The sequence below is a fragment of the Equus asinus genome, chromosome 2, assembly GCF_041296235.1.
Source record: "Equus asinus isolate D_3611 breed Donkey chromosome 2, EquAss-T2T_v2, whole genome shotgun sequence".
NCBI classification, from domain to species: domain Eukaryota; kingdom Metazoa; phylum Chordata; class Mammalia; order Perissodactyla; family Equidae; genus Equus; species Equus asinus.
The window spans coordinates 121119667-121139737 of record NC_091791.1 but is presented as its reverse complement, the minus strand read 5'-3'; the positions used below and the strand labels follow the sequence as shown (position 1 = coordinate 121139737).

The 20071-nt window shown below is 50.1% G+C and overlaps 1 protein-coding gene across 1 annotated transcript in view; it reads left to right on the top strand.

The window, feature by feature from the left end:
* LOC123276011 (cytoplasmic FMR1-interacting protein 1-like) overlaps positions 1 to 13040 on the top strand; it is a 177836-nt gene extending 164796 nt beyond the window's left edge. Inside the window, exons 59-63 of the mRNA XM_070497085.1 lie at positions 878 to 2350; positions 3234 to 3538; positions 8672 to 8801; positions 10996 to 11170; positions 11857 to 13040. The gene's annotated coding sequence lies outside the window, so the exon portion shown is untranslated. The remainder of the gene's footprint in view (positions 1 to 877; positions 2351 to 3233; positions 3539 to 8671; positions 8802 to 10995; positions 11171 to 11856) is intronic.
* Positions 13041 to 20071: the final 7031 nt, after the last annotated feature.

The following is a 20071-nucleotide window of genomic DNA, read 5'->3' as shown; positions in this document are numbered from 1 at the left end:
GCCATTGATTTTGGTATATTTGTCTTATATGTAGCCACCTCGTCAAAATTTTTGTTGTCGTTTTCGAGGCATGCGATTACATAATTATTAGAATTTTTAAAAAATCTTGATATTTATACCTGCTTATTAAATTGTCTGGCTTATTCATTCCAGACTATGTTGAGATAGAAGTAATAACAGGTAACTTCATCTAGTTCCGAATTGTATTAAAATGTATTGAATATTTTGCAGTTGACCCCACACCAGCTAAGTTTGGGGATAATTTGTTACGCACCAGTAGATAACTAATAGGTCAACTTTGCTGACTACTATGGTGTGTGGCCTCATAGGACAAGTTGGGGAATGCCTTCTCTCTTTCTATTCTTTGTATAATATTAAAATGATATGGTACCTGCACGTTTGGTGGAACCTGCCAGAGAATTGGCCTGTTATTTTCTGTGTAGAAGATTTTAAGCTGCTGTTCCTTTTTTCAGAGTGATTAACGGACCATTCTGGTAATGATTAGAAAGCTTGCCCCTGCTTGCTCTAGACTGCTAAATCCCTTCTTAAATATGGTGGATGTTCACTGTTTTCAGGCCATCCAGATCAATTAATCAATCCCAGATTGGCAATCACCTCTGCTTACTTATTCCCTTATCTCACATTATTTGCTTCAAAGAAATGCACAGTAGCATATGCAGGTAGTTTTGTGTCCACAGCCTCGTTGAGTGCAGAATGTAGAGAAGGTCTATCATTCCAGGGTTCTTTCTATTTTTTTTTTAATTATTCTTCCCTTATGCCCCTTAGGCTCCCGTCCCCCCGCCCCCACTCTCCCCCCCACCCCACCCCCCCCCCCCACCCCCCATCTACTAGCTTCAACTTCTGCTATTCCCATCAGGTCTCTAAACTTGCTGGATTTCTTCAGTGCACGGTGTGGAACGGGTGACCTGTTGCATCTGCGCTTCAGAAGAGAACGCACTAGTGGAATGAACAGGCGGGGAGGGCGGCAGTTGGACCGGTTGGGGCGCAGGCGCCACGCGGGAAGGGAGCCCGAGGGCGGCGCGGCGTCCCGGGCCTACCCTGCCGCAAGCCCTGCGGCAGGCTGGACGAGATCCTGGCCTCGCGCTCCGCTGGAGACCGCCCGGCTCCTCCCCACCGCTCGGCCACGCCCAGGATCGCCCAGCCGCCTGGCCCGCGAGCCCGTCCGCTCCTGCGGGGACCAACAGGATGCAGGCAAAGCCGGCAGGCAGCCTTGGAGGCCTAGGCCTAGGCCCAGGACCAGGCCTCCAGGAGCTCTGGGCTGCAGCGACTTGGGCAGTGCTTGTGCTGAGAGCGACGAGGCGGACAGTGGAGTGTCCTCAGCTATCGTGTGTGCGGAGGATGACCCAGGAAGGGTGGAGAACAGGCACACAACTGCCTGGATCCACCCATGCAAGAGCCCTGGGCTTGTACATCCAGAAGAGAAGGCAGAGCCGACGAGGCCACGCTCGCTGTGCACATGCTCTCTCCAGGCTGGAGGTAGTGCCTGCACTGCCTGCACTGCCCTTGAAGGGTCCTCCCGGGCACTCACACCCAGTTGGGAGGGCCCGCGACCACACCCTGCTCATCTTGAGACTCCCAGAGCTTCTGCTCACACAGGACGAGGGGTTCGGAGGGCTGGGCCTGGCCACCTCCCTTGCAGCAGTTGTTGCTGTGCGTTGGCCCACGTGGACATCCTGGAAAATTCCGAGACTCTTTTTCGGCCTGCCTCACCTTCTGCCAGCAGGAACGCTAAGGAGAGCTGGGTCCTGAAGGCGTGTGCCAACATACCACATTCCCCAGTACCTGTCCACTGCTGTTCTTGCCAGCACATGAGCCAGGTTTAGAATTTATGGGTCCTTGCCAATGATGCGCTTTCCAAGATCTTGTTTCAGCTCTATTTCTTTCTTCTTTCCCTCCGCACCCCCATTTTATCCCCTGGGGAGAATCCATCAGCTCTCCTCTGTCCCCACCCGGACATGACTCTGAGGCCCAGAATGCCCAGTCTGTAGGAACCCCATGGTGTTGGTCCTGAGGATCTGCGTTTTCTACAAGATCTTCAGATAAGTCTGATGCTGATAAAGCGGGAGACTTTGCATTTACAAGTCCACTTGTGAGAGCCAGCCCCGCCGGTTTCCCACGAGCTCCACTGCCCTGCGTGGTCTACATGGGACACTTAGCAAGAAGATGGAGCTAAACGGCAAGCATTTCTGCAGCAAAGCCTGCCTGGTCTGGCCTAACACGTTTCAGTTTCCCGAGTATCATCACTAGCTGTGACCAGACTCTGCTCTGCCCAGGCAAAAGAAGACCTATCCGATGAACTCAACATAGACTCTCCATAGCTGACCTCTGGGTAAGCAATAAACTAAGCAGAGGCAACTTACCAACAAATGCCTGCTTGGAGCGTTACTCGCTTAAACATGTGGGGGTGGGGGGCGCTGAACCAAACCCCCAAGGACACAAAGGGAGCCTCCTCCTTTGGGCAACCTCCTTGGTCCCAGCTTTCTCATCTCCTACCGCTCAAGAGCCTACAAACTAAGATCTTTGGAAGAAAGATCCCCAGGAATACTTGCGGGTCACCTAGTGAAGATTTCCCCCACTGCTGGGTGAGGCATAGGTCAGAGAGGTCCTCTTGGGCTGCCTGGGCCTCTGCGCCGGACACTCAACACACAGAGTTGCAGACCCCCTAAAGATTTCCCGCAATGGGCATGACCCTGGTGACTTGGAGCCCCTGAGCCCTGAGAACTCCCAACAGTCAAAGACCACCCCCACCCCGCTTCCTCCTCATCAGGGTCTCGGGATTATTCTGGGCATTGTGTTCTTTTTAGCAGCTTTTCCGTTAAAGGACCCCTAAGGGCACGGTTGGTTTGCGCTTGGCACTCTGAGAATCCGCCACCTCGGAGGTGGGCAAGCAGCGGTTTCAACTATCACCTTAAGACTGGCAGAGGCCACAGGACACTGGGAAGGAGAGAGGTGAAAGGTTAGGAAAGCCTGGTTGTGCAGGCGACCAGGGACAGACTGGCGCTAACTTGAAAAGCCGGCCCGAGGTGAAGCGCATTCCACTTGTGAGTCCTGGGCCCGTTTCCGCTTCCAAAGGAGAACGTCTTTTGCCCCATGCTTTTCCCACTGGGTTGGACGTGCCTTTTGACTTAAGATACGAAGGAGCCTCCAAAACCTCTTGGGGTGCCTGATGGGTCAAGGAGGACTTGCCTCAGCCCAGTCTGTTCTTCCTGCAGGTAGAGGACCAATCACCTTAGTGTCCCAGGTCGTCAGCTGGTCTTAGGACTCGGATAATCGGTCTTTGAAGGCATCCCAGCCGAGGAGTACTTCCTGGGTTCATCTTCTCACAGCTGGTTGCTTGACTCCCAGTTTTACGACTCGAGTGAGAAATGGGACCACGAGAGGCGTGAGAAGTACGGAGACATGAGCCCTGACCTCTTGGCATTGGCTCCTGCTTCTTGAGGAGGGAAAAGGTAAAGAAGGCCGCATCTACTGTGTCCTGTGACATGTGTGCCGTGCATTCTCACGAAGACGCTCTCAGGTAAGGAGTTGGTGGGAAATGCTTTGCTTTCTCTTAAACTCTGTCCTTGAGGCCTTTGCTGATGGAGGGCATCGAACCGACATTCCACTGGAGGAGGGAGGGGCAGAGGAAGGGGCAAATTAGTATGTAGGAAATGAGCCCGTTTTGGTAAAACAATAACAAATATCTGAGTATACTGGAAAACCTATATACACGTGCATAAAGGGGTAGGAGCGTATGTTTGTATGTGTATGATTGCTTAAGCAAGGGTGATGAAGGAGTCTACCTATTAGACTGTTAGAATTATCTGGACACACTTCTGCAACTGTGACAATGAGTGAGAACACGCAGAAGGGACAGTGTTTAAAGAAATAGCATAATGAAATGTATTTCCATTCTATAGTTATATATCAGTGTATATAAGGTATACTATAATTCAAAATCATGAAGAGTAAACATGAGTCAAAATAAGAAGAACCAAAAAGACAGGGTTAGCTGTATCTGCTGACTGACAGGAATCCATCATAGATTGTCCAGTGAAACATGGCGCAGAACAATGTGGGCCAAGTGGGACGTCATTTTTAAAAAAGCAAAGAAACAGACAGACCTCCCTGTGTACCTGGGACTGTATATGTGTGTCTGTCTTAGTCCATTTGGGCTGCTGTAACAAAATACCACAGCTGAGGTTGGCTGATAAACGATAGGAGTTGATTTCTCACAGTCCTGGAGGTTGGAAGTCCAAGATCAGGGTACCAGCATGGACAGGCGAGGGCCCTGTCGGGCTCACACTCTTGCATCCTCACATGGTGGAAGGGGCTGGGGAACTCTGCGGGGTCTCTTCTATAAGAGCACTAGTCCCAGTCATGGGGGCACCACCCTCAGGACCCAGTCACCTCCCAAACGCCCCATCTCCTAACTCCATCACGTTGGGGCTTAGGATCCCAACAGTGAATGCTGAGGGGACAGAAACATTAAGAATCTAGCAGTCTCTGAGCAGAGAGAGATGTAGGGAAGGATACACGTGTGTCTTTTAACGCTGGACAACTTGGGAGAGGAGTGCAATTTACATATGAGAGGATGATTCTGATTATACTTTCGATTTAAAATACTTTGCAGTTAGACAGCTCATAATCAGAATATAAGACCTCTCTAAGTTAGAACATCACAGATAGGCATTTTTAAATTTTGCATTGTGAAAAGATAGGCATGAGCCTATCTTTAACGTCAGACACAAAGATTTCGACCACTGAATGAAGACACACCCTCAGCTGTGCGGAGGTCAGACCCAGCAGAGCTCTTGCTTGCCATTTGGAGACCATGCCTTCTTCTGGACTCTACACCTAGAAATGACCAAAGTATTCTGTGAGGATTAAAGCATCCACCCTCAAACGTGTGCTGAGTATACATGTATACTGGCGAGGAAGAAGGCTGGACACCATGTGCAATTCATTAAGTGACACGCAGACACTGCAAGATCCTTGTTCTCTGCTATGTGCTCCCGCCTTACTCCTCTAACCGTTCTAGTGGAAAACTCACCCCGGTGCATTCGAGGCCATTTTCCAAGACTACCCTTAGACGTAGTTAACGGGGATTTCGCAACTTATAGGAAGAAGAAGATTTTGGACAAAAGATCTCTTGGACAGTGGAAAGTCCCAGCCAGCCTCTGCCTCCCACTGGGATGGCCAGACCATTTCCACTCTCGCATCTCTGAGAATCACAGAGATGCGGGGTGGGTGAGCCGAGGAGTCGAAAGAGAGATTTCTTGGACTCTCAAGGTCTGGCAGTAGTGCTCTTTTATTGAGAGAATAGTATGGAAGAGCACGGGGTCAGGGCCCATGGGCAGTCAGAGCTGCTGCTGCCGGCATGGGGACAGGACCCAATGGGCAGTCAGAGCTGCTGCTGCCGGCATGGGGACAGGACCCATGGGCAGTCAGAGCTGCTGCGTGGGGACTGGACCCACGGGCAGGAGGAGCTGCCGCTGCCGCTGCCAACATGGGTTGAGAGTAGGGCTAAGTTGAAGGCATAGGTATGTGAGTTTCTCTCTTTCCAAGACAGAGGAAAGAATGTGTAAAAGAAGTTGTTAAAATGGCATCAGTGCAGGTGGGGTCTGGTTATTGGCTGGCCCTATAACTTTAGGTCAGAATCAGACCGGACTAAGTCAGGATGACCTATGCTTCCCGGCAGGCTATTGGTGGTGGGGGTGGGGGGAGGAGTCAGCTACGTGAGGTTACCAGACAAGCACCATAGACAAGACTTAAGTCCTTGCCGTCCCCATTAAGAGTCTCTAGAGATAAGGTCGTCCCTCCTTCCTCCTGGTGCAGAGAGGGAGACACCCCCAACACGTGGAGACTTCCTTCACAAATGCAAATGTCTCTCGTCCAAGGGCAAGCAAATCCCACTCCTCAGAGGCTCCTTCCCGTCTGCAGTTTTTAAAAGTAACCAGCCTAAAATAATCCTCATCAACAGGATTTCCTTCTTCATCATTAGCACCAGGCAGAGTCGATCCTGCCTCAAAGCCCTGGCTTCCCTCCACTTCAGACCCTGTCACCCTCAGGAGCCACGTCTGTCCCTCTGAGAAGTACAAACAGGGCAGCCCGTGGATGGGTGTGCCAGGCCTGGGAACCCTACCCACGCACCCTGTGCCCTGAGGGTCCCCGTGTCACTCTGCGTCTCAGCTCCCAGGGACATGGACACACCCTGACACCCCCAGCGCTTCCCGGGCCCTTGGACTTGGTGCCCTGACCCTAGTTTCTCTGCCCACCGTGGAGTCTGGGCATGAACCTGACCCTTCCCATCCTCACCTCGGATCACCCCTGCCTTCATTATAATTCCAGGGTTCACAGGAAATGTCCTCTCTTTTGCTGCTTTATCCTCAGCCAGGTGTTTTCTTGCAGTTCTCTGATCTCAGGATAGGTCCGGTTATACCACAGAACAAAGAAAGAACAGGCAAGTGTCACGGATGTGTCACGACCGGGGGGTAAAGCATGTTTGTTATAAAGGGGCCAAAAAGTTTCCAAGCTGCTTCCCTTGCACCCTAGGAGACCCTCTGCAGGACTCATCCAGTAACTGGATCTCCTGTTATGCAGAAAAGGATGGCACCAATGGAGTCTTTCTGCACCAGCTGCCACCTCCACTGCCCCCAAGAGGGAACGGCACATCCCTCCAACCCCGCTTCTCCCAGTGAGGCCAGAGGACTTGGATGGCGAGCTCAGCTTCCTTTAAGAGCCCGCCTCTCCTCTTGCAGGCCCTCCTTCCTGTCTCTCCCTGCACGTGGCTGGGAGCGGAGGCAGGCGGAGGGACGGGTTGAGGGGCTTTATCCCATTCATTGCTGTCCTACAGACTGTTTCCCCGCGTCCCCGAGTCCTTCTGCTTCCTCCTCCTGCGGACGACTCAGCTACACCCCTTCTCAACCACGCTTCCTTTAGAGCTCCCTTGGCTGAGGCGCTCTCCCAGCCCTCCAGAGCCCCCTGAAGTCCCGTTTTCTTTCCCGCCTTACACTGTCGCCATGTTCAGGGTCCCGAATTCCACAGCATCTAGATGGGGCTCTCCTCTCTTCTCCTGGCTGGGCGAGCCTGTGGCCTGACCTGGCGTGCAGAGTCGGCTGTCCCGAGGCCGCTTCATCCACCCCTTCCGGGTGGTGCTCTCCACGCCCTTGGTTGGCGATGCGGACCACGCAGCCTGGAGTGCAGGGTCTCCCGGGGTGGCTCAGCGGTCTGGCCCGCGGTCTTCCCCGACAGGCCCCATCCCACCCACAGCCCTGCTCTGCAGTCACAGGGCCTGAGCGCGGCCCTTCAGGCGCGTGCCCCGCGGTCCTTGGGGCCGCGCCCCGCGGCCCTGCCTCTGCCAGGCCTCCTGCCTCTGCAGCCACGCCAGCTCGCTCCGCAGCCGCCTCAGCTCCTGGCTCTGTGCTTGCAGTCTCGCCTGCAGGCGCAGGCAGGCTTCCTCCTTGGCTCGCACCTCCCTGCTCTTGGCCGCCAGCAGGCGCCTCTGGGCCAGCAGGTGGCAGCGTCGGGGCCGGCGCGGCGCAGACGCGGGCCGCCGGCGCTCCAGCAGCTCCTCATAGAAGACGCGGCAGCTGAAGCCCTCCTTGACGCCGCGCTCGGCGTGCGCCACCACGGCGGCCGGGGACGGGAACACGCGGCAGCAGGCCACGCAGCGGAAGCCGTGCTCGCCGGTCCCCAGCCACTCCGGGGTGACCGCGCGGGGCGGCGCCTCCTGCTCCTGGACGGCCGGCGCAGGGGTGTGCGCCTCGGCTTCCTGGACACAGGGCTCCGTGTCGCTGAGCAGGGACTCCGTGTCAGCCGGGCTCGGGGGAGAGCCGATGGTGCTCTCCTGGGAGAGCTCGGCCTCGAAGACGCGGGGCCTCTCGTCCACGGGTGCAAACCCGCTTTCGGTTTGCCACGCGACGGCCACCCCCTTCACGGTGCGCACTTGGGTGTAATAGGCGCACCGCACCCATTGCTTCTCTTTGGGCGACCCGTAGCTGGAGGAGTGGGAGGTCCGCTCCGCTGAAGCAGAGGAGACACACGTCTCTGGGAGTCGGAGGGTCTTCCTGGGCCTGGAGCTCCGGCTTCTGTTTTCCGATGGTGTAGGCTGTGTGGCCCTGTCCTCTTGGGTTGAGGCCTCTGAGAACAGAGTGGGAGTTCCATGAGCTCTGGGGTCCCTGGGGGCCTCTCCGTCGCTACCCTCCTCCACCTCTGGGAAACCTCGTCACATCTTCGTCTTGCCCCGGCGGGCCCGGGTCCCGAGCCTTCCAGTGCTGGTTGCACTGCTGGGGGTGACACAAGTCCCCTGAGCACAGTGGTACCAATGACAGTGGTACCCTGTGTCAAAGGTCTGTCGTGGGAGACAATACAATACCCTTTGCGATCTTCTGCTTGTAATTGTAGGACCTTCAGGCTAATTTTTCTTTTTTTTCCCTAACATTTGTTGAATGCCAACTATGCTACCCCTCTGGGAGATGTTTTCTATGAAGTTGATTTGCTAGGATAGTTAGTTAGAGGGTTAGCGTGCCAACGGGAGAGATGCTCAGCTCTTTTCAACCCGGTATTAGGGGGGCACTGACAGAAGGAATTCCACTGACAGGCATACTAATTTGTATACTTTGTTAAGGCTCTTGCAAGTTTCCTTCTTTCTCAAACCTTCCTTAACCAGGCAACACTAGACCTTTAAAAAGGCTTGCTCGGAGCCGACTCCTGAGCACTTCCTCGTGAGATGAGCTCCTTCAGTGTGAAGGCAGAAAACAGATGTCCGTGTCTGAGCGCCCTGATCCCCCACCTCGGTGGTGAGTACATGAAAACCTCAGCGAGGGCATCTGCGGGCTTGCTGCGTCAGCCTCAGGGTCTGTGCATGCTTCTGAGGACGGGGCTGGTTTGGAGAGTTCAGGATGCAGAAAGGAAGCGATGGAAGCAAGCTTTGGGTGTGTGTGGGGGAGGGAGTGAAGGGTTCAGGTAGGACCGAGATGGAGAAGACCTCAGGGGGCAGTGGACAGAATCTGCAGACAGAAGACCAGGAGGGAAGAGGAAACCAGCTGGGCCTGTGGCGAGCAGCACATGGGAGTTGTCAGGAAGTTGGGGAGGAGGCAAGGGGAAAAGGAACTGACTGGGGAAAGGGTCCCGAACTAGGATTTGTAGGATTTCTGGCAGAAACACAGGTTAAGGAGAGATTTAGAATGCGATTCTGAAGTGAAGCTTTGCTGTGCCACATCGTGGAGCCCTAGGGAGAGGTGGACGGGAGACAGAGGAGGAGAAGGCGAGGCCTTGGACTGAGGGTAGTGCTGTCTGCCCAGGCCCCCTTCTGCCCCAGCCCTGGCTCAGAATGAGGGAGACCTCTGGGGTCGTCGTGGGGTACTGGGCCAACCACCCAGCACCCTTCCATCACTTCTGGATTACTGTTTTTGCTGCCTCACCTGAGGTATTAATTCCCTCTCAGTAGAAAATGCGATGACAGCGAAGGGGACAAGTCCCCTCGCCCCTTCTCCCCAGTCCCACGCCGTCTGCCCCAGGGGCTCACTTGCTTCCTGCCTTCGCGTGGCCATCAAGCCCTTCCCAGGGCTCAGGCCTGAACAGTTAAGTTTCTGGTCTGAGCCAATTGAGGAAAGACCCTCAGACTCACAGTAGGGGGTCCTTCGGTTCACTCACTCACTCCTTCACTTATTCGTTCATGTTACGCATGTGTTCGTTGTCTACTAAATGACACAGTACGTTCACAGTGAAAGCCTCAGTGAGCCTCAGGCCTCTGGCCATCTGTCCGGGGAAATCAGACCCCTGGCTTCCCAGCTCCCATCCGTCAGACTGTTTTCCTCCTCTCCTTACCTGGGGTCTCAGAGATAGGCCTCTTCCTCCCGGATTGCCGCCGATTCATCCTGTCGGGGCAGAGGTGAACTCCCAGGATGGTCTCCGGAAGGATTTCTCTCCCTCTTCCCAATCTCAGCCTCTCTTGGGTCATAGACTCTGAGTGAGTCCTGAATGCCTGTGAGTCGGCAGCTACAGGTGCTGCCCCACAGGGAGATCCCGGATCCACAACCTCTCTGAGAGCAGTTGGGATCTGAGTGAGCTCCGAGTCTTCCAGTAAATCCTGTGTGATGTCACCGCTGACATAGCTCAGTTCCGAGGGCCCAGTTTGAACGTCAACATGGCAACAAGAAATCACGGCAACAGTTGAAGTAGGGGTGAGGAGGGCAGCTGAGGGAAGGTGATATAATAATTACGTAATAAAGTGATTTGGAACTTTTCCCTGCCCTCAAGGGGCCTCCCATCCATTTGGAGAGAGGGTGAGAGGGCAGAAAATGAGAACAGACTGGGAGGGGTGATATCTTCCCCCGAGACCTCTCCTGTGCCTCTGTTTGGAAGTCATCTCTCCAGCCCTGGTCACTCAGTGTCCCCTCTGAAGCCCTCTCAGACCTCCTTTGCCTCTGAGCCTGCTCAAAGGCTGTTCCCCCTGACTGGGAGACCGTCCCTCCCCTCCCTCCTGGGTCCGCCCCTCCCACGGGGAGGCACAGTGGTGCATGGAGCACCACTGGGTTTGATCCCTGCTCCGCCACCTGCTGGATCTTGGGCCAGTCAGTGGACCTCTCTCTGCTTCACTTTCCATTTTTATTTTTTTTTTTTTAAAGATTCTATTTTTCCTTTTTCTCCCCAAAGTCCCCCGGTACATAGTTGTACATTTTTAGTTGTGGGTCCTCCTAGTTGCGGCACGTGGGACGCCGCCTCAGCCTGGCCTGACGAGCGGTGCCATGTCCGCGCCCAGGATCCGAACCGGCAAAGCCCTGGGCCGCCGAGGCGGAGTGGGTGAACTTAACCGCTTGGCCACGGGGTCAGCCCCTGTGCCTCGCTTTCTGATCTGTAAAATGGAAAGGACTCTCTCCACCTGATAGCATCATTTGGAGGCTGAAGAGGTCAATCCATGGAAAGCATTTAGAACAGTGACTGTTACAGGAGAAGACTATGCTAATGGTCACGGTTACCGTTGTACTGCAGGTCACAGCTTGCCGAGGGTGCGCAGATTAGCTGATGTCCTCGCCCTGAGCATGCAGAGCTCCCGAAAGCCCCCGTCCTTACGCTCCTCCAGGTCCACGGGAGAGGCTCATTTGAAAATCTGTCTCCTTGAATGGGACCGTAAGCAACGTGGAGGCAAACACCGGCTTGCTCTCAGGTCTGTAATCCCAGAAAGTAGGAGAGCGCCTGACACGTAGTAGGCACTCGACACGCATTTGTTGAATGAATGAATGAATGAATGAATGAATGAGTGGTGACTCCCACAAGGACTCCTCCATCCTAGGCATCCCCTGCAGAGCTGGACTGTTTGTCCTGGCAGCTGGAGGCACCATTGCTCCCAAGTGAGCATTTTGCCCCCGTTCTTGACCTTCCCAGTCCCAAGCCCTGGAAAGTGTTAGCGGGAAGCTCCTTAGCCCTCTGCGTGTTTCCCCTTGGGACCAGTGAGAAAGAGATAGGATTGTGGCCTCCGGAAAAGCGTGGACTCAGGACCTCCACCTGTCTGGGAGATTTAGGAGGGCTCTTGGGGAAAGCCCGCCGTCCTCTCTTGGCTTGGAGTTTGCTTCTGTTCTGGAGGCACTTAGAAGAGGAACCAGTAAATCGTGGAACCCTTTGAGGAAGGATTTGAGACAATGGATGTGGTGAGCAGAGAGTGTGGCCTGACTACTCAGAGGGACTTGAAAACTCTCTGATGGCGAGAGAGGAGGCTTGTTTTGTGCGATTCCAGAAGGCAGGACAGGGACGAGTCGGCGGGAACACAGGAGAAAAGAAAGATGTGTGCTTGTTCAGAAATGTAACATAAATGCCCCAATATCCTCCTCCTATCTCAGACTTTTCTCTCTCCAGGCCACCGTGCCACCCTCTTGTGTACCGTGCCCTCCGGAGAGCATGTGGGGTTTCTTCAATGCACTGGACCATTTCCCACCCCCCTCAGTTTAGTTCCGGTATCACTTCCTGTTTGAATTCCTCCCTGACCAACCCCTGGTGGAATTTCCCACCCCCTGCTGTGTGTCCTACTGTATTCAAGGAGCGCTTTGGTATAGCTTAGAATGCACATGATTGCGTTTTCTTGTGGTCATTATGAAAATGGCCACACATTCTTCCTGTCTCTGCATCCACATCCCTATGTGATAACTTTGCAGTACATTTCTCCAAGGGCAGGATTCTTTCTCCGTTCCTTGAATAAAGGCTGGTCTTATGATTCCTTTGTTTATTGCAACAGCATAAAACCTGATTCAAGCAGAGACGTGAAATGGTCTTACACATTGGGCTTGCCATCTTGACCTTTTTCAAACCCTGAGAACCTGTGAGATTGAGCCCAAGCCAGCCTCCCGGATGATGAGCCGCCCTGTAGAGATGGATCTCACTGCAGCTGCTGAGTTGATTTTTGAGCAACTGGCCCGCTGCTGACCCAGCAGCTGATGGCAGATACATGAGCAAGTCCTGCAGAGAGCAGCTGAGCATGGCACAGCCCAGGAGATCCCCAAATTGCCAACCTGCAAAATCATGAGCTAATTAAATACTTGTTGTCTTAAGCCACTGCATTTTGTTGTTTTGTTACACAGCAGTAGGTAACTGATCCCGTTGTCAACTTTACTATTTCTCTTCTCAGACAGTGAGGAACCTCACCCCCCTTTGTTTTGAGGAAGGTTAGCCCTGAGCTAACATCTGCCACCACTCCTCCTGTTTTTGCTGAGGAAGACTGGCCCTGAGCTAACATCCGTGCCCACCTTCCCCTACTTTATATGTGGGACGCCTGCCACAGCATGGCTTGACAAGCGGTGCATAGATCCACACCCGGGATCCGAACTGGCGAACCCCAGGCCACCGAAGCGGAACGTGCGGACTTAACTGCTGCACCACCGGGCCAGCCCGAGGGACCTTTTCTTAGTCATTTTTGAATCAAGAACAGAGGTCTTAGGGTCTGATATGTAGCCATTATAGATAGATCTACAGATGAATGAATCATATGTATATGTAAGTGTATATGTAAGTATGAATTTGTGCATAAACGAATGTTCATAAAACTATCTTATATATGATTTTTGTTTTTGGGGGGTTTTGGGGGTTTTTTTTGGTGAGGAAGATTGGCCCTGAGCTAACATCTGTTGCCAATCTTCCTCTTTCTGCTTGAGGACGATTGTCTCTGAGCTAACATCTACACCAATCTTCCTCTGTTTTGTATGTGGGTCGCCACCACAGCACGGCTTGACAGGTGGTGTAGGTCTGTGCCCTGGATCTGAACCTGTGAACCCCAGGCTGCTGAAGTGGAGCACACGAACTTAACCACCATGCCATGGGGCCGGCCCTTTATGACATTTTTTTAAATAAACTAAATTCTACCTCAGACGCTCTGCTTCCCAAACTGAGGAAAAATTAACCTTAAATTTTCTTAGGGTGCCACCCCCAGAGTTGTGCAATGATGTCCAGGGTCTAATGAAGGAGCGAGGCATTGGAGACAAGCCTCAGCACAGCCACTGTCCTATCCTGTGTGGTGTCTCTGGAAGCGTTGGCTGTGTGTTCCATCTCGGCTGGAGCACGAGCCCTCTGCCAGGGCAGAGGCCCAGATTCAGGTTTGCCCCAGGTGCCTTCATTTCTCTCCCAGGTGCTGCCTCCTACTTCAGGGCACTGGCAAGAAGCAGGCCTGCCCTCTGCAATGTCTAGAACTCTCCTCTCCCTCTGCCCCACCTCCCCCTCAGCCTCCAGTTCACTGGGTGTCATCACTTTGGTGAGCTGAGGTTTGGGGGCAGACCCCCAGAGCCATGTGCTTTTGGCAGCGTCTGCCTTGCAGAGCCCACTACCTCCTTGAAATGAGGTATGAGAAGAAGAAAAGTAGAGGAAGATTTTACCTGAAATTTAAGGTTTCAGTGACTATCTTTCCATGCATGTTCAGTGGGCCGTGCAGAAAAGTCCCTTCAGGCCTTTTCCAAGTTGCAGGATGATGGAAACAGAAATTTTAATTGTGTCAGTATCTGCAGAGAGGCATGCAAAGAGCAGTGACGGCTCCAGGTGAAGCTCCTGGATTAGCCCCCATCCATCTCTCTTGGCATCTTCGGCAGCACACATCTGCAATCCCTGGAAGTCACTAGAAGTGTCAGTGAGTCCTTCGCATCTCTCCTCAGAGCATCTTTCAAATCGCCCAAGCAGTAAATGCTTTATGCCCACTGTCAGTTGCCTAATTAGGTGTTAAAAAAAAAAGATATCTGATAGGGCAGCAGGTAAAACCAATAAAATCAAACTGAAATCTCTTCCTCTTATTTTTGAGTTCACAGAGTCCCTTTGAGGTAGTTTACTTTACACAGGTTCATAGTGAAGAGAAGAGACCTTAGGAACAATAGATCCCTCACTGCTGTTATGTTGTAAATGCGTTGTGTTGCTTGGGTATGCCTACCACCCATAAGTGGAAGATTGACGAGGACAGAAGCTTGCCTCTTTTGTTATCAGTGTATCTCTGGTGCGCTGGACAGTGCCTGGCACCTGGGTAGGAAACGCAGGAAAATATGTGTTGAATGAATGAATGAGTGTTGGTGAGTTTGTTAACTTTGCCTTGCTCTCTTTATTTACATCAGTGAAAATAGAGATTACTATTCATCCAATTCAGGATTAAATAAGATGAGAAGAGAGCTTGTATACCGAAGTGATAGGAAAAACAAATAAGACTTTCTGTCTGCACAATTGAACATATCCCTTGTCACTTTGCTTTGGAGGGAGACACTCGGCATCTTGCACACACATTGTAGGGTGTGAAAGCCCTGAGGTCCATTGGTCTGGTTTTGTGTAGAAATGCAGAAAGTGATTCAATCAAAAAAGAAATCCTGCTCCAGTTCAAGCATTACCTTTTAGAAATTTTTTAAGTGAGTAAACAATATCTGAAAGTAGCATAATTTCCATGTTTTCTTACTTCCAATTTTGGGAAAGAGGAGAGCCTGGGAGGCTGATTTAGTGTTTTGAAAATTTAGCCAATTTGGAATAGCTAAAGAGAGGGCACACATTTTTACTCTCTATTGTCATTGATTGAGTGTTCATGACATAGGCTGCCATGTTGCACAACTCCAGGGGTTGCCATTTACATCACAGTTCATGCAAATAATACTTCCTGGGGCTGTCCAGTGCACAGCCTTCACAAATGCATTTAGTGCCCTACTGACAGTGTGTCAGACAAAGTCCTTTGTCTGTATATTCAATTTTATTCTCCACGCCACTCTTTGAAGTAAGGGTGATTTAGAGAACAGCGGACTGTGACTTGTTAGATGACTTGTTGAAGGCCACAAATTAATCATTGCAATCTTCCAAACTTTCCAGCCTTCATCAGTGTCGTTATGCCACCAAATTATCCGGAAGGGACTCTGGGAATTGATTAGTCCTGCCACCCTATATTTGGTGCATATTTTGCCTCAGGCCACATTAGTTAGTTCTCAAGATTCCTTACTCATGCTCCTGTCCTGACAACATGCCACGAGGCTAAGAAATCCTACTGAAGATTCAGACTTGAGTGAAAGCAGTGCAGATTCAACTGAGAGCACTGATTCCCACTCACAGGAACCCGAGGCCTGAATTCAAATTCCGTCACCTGGTCCCTCCAGGAGGTTTGGCTTGTTCCTCCAAGATGCTGCTTCTCCCTAAGCCTCCATCTCAAGCCTAGAGGAGGACCTCTAGGAAGGCAGAGCAGAGCTGAAGAGCCCAAGATCAGTGATAAGGGAGACTAGTTATACCAGTCTGTCCAGGGGCCTCACTCTGTGTGTGGCCCAGTGTGTGGCTCTGTGCTTGCCACCAGAGAATTCAGCATGCAGCACTTCTGTTCTGGGTCACACGACGACAGAAGTCTGTAGGGCTCTGGGCAGCTGGTCGTGCCCCCAGTGTAGCTCTCCTTCCACCTCCCTAGAACCAGATTAAGATCCAGTCCAACTCAACAGTGTTTGCACATGTAAATTGAATGGTCATTTATTGCTGCAACAGCTGGGGCTTTTTTGTTTGTTTGTTTGTTTGCTGAGGAAGATTCACCATGAGCTAACCTCCCTGCCAGTCTTCCTCTGTTTTTCAGTATGTGCGTCACCAGCACAGCATGGCCACTAACAGAGCGGTGTAGGTCTGCACTCGGGAACTGAACCCGGGCCGCTGAACTGGAGCACACTGCACTTCACCACTAGGCCGCTGGGGCTGGCCCCAATTTTCTTTTTCTTAATAGTTTCCAGGTAGAAAATTGTGCATTTCTTTATTTTAAAACATTCTGTCATTACGTTTTAATGGCGTTTCTTAAAAATAAACACGACTGGGTTTGAGAGTCTAATCTGAATTTCCGTGCTCTTTTACTGAGATTTTTGTAATCTTTTCACCTTGTTTTCTTATTACTGCTACATTTAGGCTCAACTCTAACGTTACATTTTCTGTTTTCTTTTGTACTTTTTCGCTTTTCTACTTTCCCAGCTTCTCATAAGAGTGCTTACATTTCCCCTATTCCTTTTTTACCTTCTAGTGGTTTGAAAGTTAGTAGTTTAGTGGTTTAGTAGTTAGTAGTAATTTACTAGTTACTCTTAGAATTTTTTAACATGTGTATTTGATTTCACACTTTATAAAGTTCATATCTATGTTCTCCCGCAAAACAGGATAAAGACTGCATTTTGGACACCATAATATTTAAAGCTCCTCTGGTTAATTAGTAGTAGTCATAGTGCTTTATTTATTTCTTTATTTTTTGTGAGGAAGATTGGCCCTGAACTAGCATCTGTTACCAATCTTCCTCTTTTTGCTTGAGGAAGCTTGTCACTGAGCTAACATCTGTACCAGTCTTCGTCTATTTTGTACGTGGGATGCTGCCACAGCATGGCTTGATGAGCGGTGTGTGGGTCTGCGTCCGGGATCCGAATCCGTGAACCCCAGGCGGCCAAGGCAGAGCGGGCGAACTTAACTACGATGCCACTGGGCTGGCCCCTAGACGTAGTGCTTTATTTTTAATCGTCGAATCTCATTTAGATTTACCAACATGTTTAGCCATTTCTTTGCTCACTGTTGTCGCTTGTCACCCATCCCTTCCTCTGGGTTCGATTTTTTTATTACAGGCACGTATTCTGTTAACTGTGCTTTAAGTGATGATCTTCTGCTAATAAACACTCTCAGTCATTGTCTGAAGATGTTTTTATTTCATTCTCACTACTAAACTGCAGTTTAGGGGTCTTCCACGGCTTCTGTTAAGAGTTCAGCTGCTAAGTCTAGCTGTTACTTATATGTTACTCAAGAACGTTCATCTTTTTAATCTGGTTGCTTTAAATTTTTTCTTTTTGATTTTGGTTTTCTTCAAACAGTATGTTAGTTGTTTTATTTTGATGCTGATGTTTTGGTTTGGGTTTTGTTTTGTTTTTAATTTTTGCGCTTGGGGTTCACAGGGATTTGAATCAGTATCTTGATGTCTTTCATCAGCTTTTGAAATTTCTCAGCCATTTTCTCTTCAAATATGTCTTCTGCTCTGTTCTCTCTTCTTTCCTTCTGGAACCCCAAGTACGCATATATTAGCACTATATCCTCTATGCTTTTAATCTGCTCTTCAGTGTTCACCATCCTTTTGCTCTCCATGCTTCACTTTGGGTGTTTTCTTCAGACCTTCTTCTAAGTCACTAATTCTCTCTTCAGTTGTGTTTAATCTACTGTTAAACCCACTCATTGGGGATTTATTATTTTGGTTACATCTTACATGTTAGAATTCACAATTTCTTTCTATTTTGCAGCTTCAAGTTCTCTGCAAAAATTCTCCACCTTGTCTTTTTTCTCCTTGTATATAACAAGCACAGGTATTTTAAAGTCATATCTGATCATGCTAATAACTGAACCTCTGTGGGTCTGTTTCCACTGTCTGTTGTTTCTGCTGTCTTTTGTCCATGTTGCTGTGTCTCCTCCTAGCCTGGTTATTATTTATTGGTGCCAGAGGGGTTTTTTGCAAAAATGTTTGTAGAAACTTGAAAAGGTTCTTACCTCCGCCAGAGAACATTTATGTTTGTTTCTGCCAGTCTCCTAGGATCAATACCAGCCCAGGACCCCTTCAAACCAGGTACAAGAGCTGAAGTGATTTGGAGCTGAGCTCAGTCCCCATGACTGCCTGTCTGCTTCCAGCTCCCACTCGCTCCTGTCTTACAGTCCCTGAAGGCCCCATCCCCAAGCACAGGGTGCTTACCAGGGTTCCACCTCCTCCGTATTGTGGTCTGGTATTTCTTCTCCATCTTCTTAGCAATATGAAGCCTCAAGTAGATGGTTTTGTCCTGATTTTAGTATTTCGTTAAGCTTTCATAGTTTCCTCAGCGAGAATATTGATCAAAATTTCCTGACTCACCGTTACCAGAGGTGCAGCTTTGTATTTTCCAAAACTGTTTTGTTATATTTTGTCCACCGTTTCCATGTAGCTCAGCCTAACATGTGGCCAAACCCTGTTTTCCAAATTCTCTGTAATGTGTGTATATATATTAATTTTAAAGTCAGTAAAAAGTTATTTCCTTTACAAATAATCCTTTTCATCATATTTAGGATGAATGATGAAGCAGTTTTTTTTCCCTGTAAGAACTGAAGAGACTGTAGCTCATCTGCATTGTGTGTAAGTGACGTCTACTGACTGCTATGTGCCCGGCCCGTGGTGGCTCACATGCTTTAAAGCATTTATCTTCCCAACAACCCACAAGATAGAGACTGCTATTAACTGCATTTTACAGTCAAGGAAAATGAGGAGACACAATTATTTGTGACAGAACCGAGGTTCAAACTAGACAATCTGATTTCTGAGCCCACACTCTCAGTGCAACCCCCCACCCCACTCCCCCACACTAACTGTGTAGGGCTGGCTTAAAAGAAAACTCTTCAAATTAAAATAGGATCTTTCTGAGCCTCACTGAATTAAAAATAAATGGGGACTGCATATATTTGACACCATTAGTTGGCAAGATATTCTATATGCACCAAGAAATCTACATTCAGGAAAGTCCTTCCACAAGTGTTGACAAAGATGTGGAGGAACTGGAACTCTCCTACCCTGCTGGTGGGAATGCAAAATAGTACGGCCACTTTGGAAAATGATTTGGCTGTTTAGAAAAAAGTTAAAATTGCACCTACCATAATACCTATCATATTGCTAACTATTTACCCCCCGATAATAAAAGCCTATGTCCACAAAACCCTTGTACGTGAATGTCTATGGTGGCTCTTTTTATTTATAGCCCAAAGCTGGAAACGACCCAAATGCTCATCAACAGGTGAACAGATAAACAAATTTTCACATACTCATCCTATAGACTACTTTCTTATTAGTGCTGTCAGCTTGATTCCGACTCCTAGAGATTCTGTGTCCTGCCTGGTCTTTTTGCGCCATCCTCTCACTTCTAGCACTATATCAGACAATGCTCCGCTGCTGTTTGTAGGGTTTTCATGGCCAGTTTTGGGAGACAGTGGGTGGCCAGGTCCTTCTTCCTAGTCTGTCTAGTCTAGAAGCTCTGCTGAAACCTGTCCACCATGGGTCACCCTGCTCATATTTGAAATCCCAGTGGCAGAGCTTTTAGCATCACAGCAACATGCAGCCGACACAGCGTGACAACCGATGAATGGGTGGTGTGGTTGCCTGACAGGGAAACGAACCCAGGCTGCGGTGGCAAGAGTGCCAGACTTTAACCACTAGACCACCAGAGCAGACTGCTACAGACCACGACTTGGCAATAAAAAGGAACAGCTATTGACACACTCAATAACATGATGGAATCTCAAAATAATTATGCTGGTGAAAGAAGCCAGGCAAAAAGCAGTACATACTGGATAATTCTATTCATAAAAATTCCGGAAAACGCAAACCAATCATAGGTAAGTGTCAGAAAAGCAGGTCAGAGGTTAGCCTGGGAATGGTGGGAAGCAGGGGCTGAGGGAATTGAGAGAGGATGAATCCAAAGGCCACAAAGAAACTTTTGGGGGTTGATGTGAAAGTTCATTATCTTGACTGTGCTGATGCTTTCATGTATGCGTACGTGTCAAAACTCATCTGATTATGCACTTTAAAATGTGCAATTGTGTGTCAGTTATACTTCAATAAAGCTGCAGA